At 34.9% G+C, this 2155-nt stretch overlaps 1 pseudogene; it reads right to left on the bottom strand.

Annotated features, from left to right (window-relative positions):
- Nucleotides 1-1425: 1425 nt before the first annotated feature.
- LOC112472652 lies at nucleotides 1426-1544 on the bottom strand (annotated as a pseudogene).
- Nucleotides 1545-2155: the final 611 nt, after the last annotated feature.

Raw genomic sequence — 2155 nt, forward strand, 5'->3', positions numbered from 1 at the left:
GATGTATAACCCTTTCCATATACGGTTTTTGTAAACTAGATTCAGTATGCTAGTAACTTGTTTGCATAATACGTTCATGAGAAATATTTGTGTATAGTTCTCTCCTCTTGCGGTATTTTTGCTTTTGGTATCAGGATAATATTGACTTCATACAATAAGTTGGGAACTGTTCCCTCCTTCTTTTCTTAAGAAATTGTGAAGAATCACAATGAATTCTTCTTTCAATATTTGGGAGAATTCACCAGTACAGCCATCTTGGGCAGAAGTTTGTGTTTGTTTATTCCATCTCTTTACTTGTTATAATATATTCCGATTTTCTTTTTTCTTTCTTTCTTTTTTTTTTTTGAGTCAGGTTCAGTAGTATGTTTTTCTAGCAGTTTGTCCTTTTCATGAAAGTTATCTAACTTTTTGCATACCGGTGTTCATCGTCTTCACATCTAATCTTTATTATTCATGTAAGATAACTAGCATTGCTCCCTCTTCCATTACTGACTGTAACTTAGAGTTTCGTCACTTGTTAAACTTTTCAAAGAATCAAGTTTTGCTTTCATTGATATTCCCTATTGTTTTTCCATTCTCTATTTCATTAATCATTATAGCGAAGTATCACCATATGCCATGCACCATTTAAATACTTTTCATATTAATAATACTCTCGTTAGCCCTTTGATGTAGGTACTACAGTGATCCACAATTTACATATGAAGAAGGGAGACATTGAGTAATATGCCCCAGGTCACACAGCTAGTACTTGACCAGACCAGGGTTTAAATCCCAGGGTTTGGCCTTAGCGTTCAGGCTCTCGACCATTCAGTATACTGTATAGAATTATTTGTAACGGCACTGTCTGTAATAATGAGTCACAGCTATTAAATTGAGTCTGATAGAATTATGGGTATTGACAGGGAAACGTATTCCCTGTACGCATGCCAACGCGTGTGCCCCTGCAAAGATGCGTGTTGTGTGTGTTGATACAACTGATAGGGAAAAACAAAGCCCATTTCAACAATTTAAATTTGTATTTTTAACAAAACAAAAATCAAAAATTTGTGGGGAAATCATTGAAATTGGAGCAAGATCTCAAAGGATGATGATGATTTTGGTATGCATACAGCTGAAGTGTATTCTCCTGAAATCACGAGATCTTAGAACAGGGAATGATTTTAAACTCTCAACCCCGAAATGTAGGGAACCGATGCCAGAAAGTGTAAAACAGAAGTGACTGGTGTGGGTGTCGCTGGTCTGTCGTGGCACAGCCAGGACTAGAGATTCAGTGTGACGTTTGACAGTTGAAACCAGTGTCCACTAAGTGTTTCATTTTTTCTTTCCTTTTTTTTTTTTTTCAGGTGAGGCAACCTCAGTTGACCTCACAGATTGCAAAGACCTTGTCGGCTTATGATCCCTTATTTTTTTTTTTATTTTTTACACCTACAGAACCTGGTCTTTCTAGGTGGTCTCCCATCCAAGTATTAACCAGACCCGACCCTGCTTAGCTTCCGAGATCAGATGGGATCAGGCTTGTTCAGGATGGCGTGGCCGTAGACTAAGTGTTTAGAAAGAGGGTAGAGGATATAAAAAAATATATGTAGTATTATATAAATATATATGTTATATATGTATGATTTATACATATAACATAAATATTTATACATAAAATTTATATATATGTGAAATTTATGTTTAAACTGGATTTCATAAACCCAAGGACTTGATAAAAAGGAAACATATTAACATATTAAACTCTTGGGTTTATGGGATCCAGTTTAAACCTAAATTATAATGTATAATGGAAAATATAATAGTAAATGTATTACTTTGTAGTTCAGAGTTTATTTTCTTATATAAGGGCATATAACTTTAAAAGACATGCTGAGATTGGTAAATGTTAGTAATCGTTAAGATAAGTAGTGGATGAAATGTGTGTTCATTATACTACTCTCTCACATTTGTGCATGTTTGAAATTTTCCATCACTGAAAAAAAAGAACAGGCTGCAGTGCACAGGGTAAAACTGTCAGAAACACAGCAAAATCCAGGGAGTTTGAAATTTTGAAATGATCAAAAGCACATTAAACTTTGATTTTATAATGTCATGTTCTTTGACATCCATTTGCATGTGGGGGGGTTTGTGTGGGCGTGTGCTCTGCATATCATTC

This window comes from Pteropus alecto, unplaced genomic scaffold (assembly GCF_000325575.1).
Source record: "Pteropus alecto unplaced genomic scaffold, ASM32557v1 scaffold87, whole genome shotgun sequence".
NCBI lineage: Eukaryota > Metazoa > Chordata > Mammalia > Chiroptera > Pteropodidae > Pteropus > Pteropus alecto.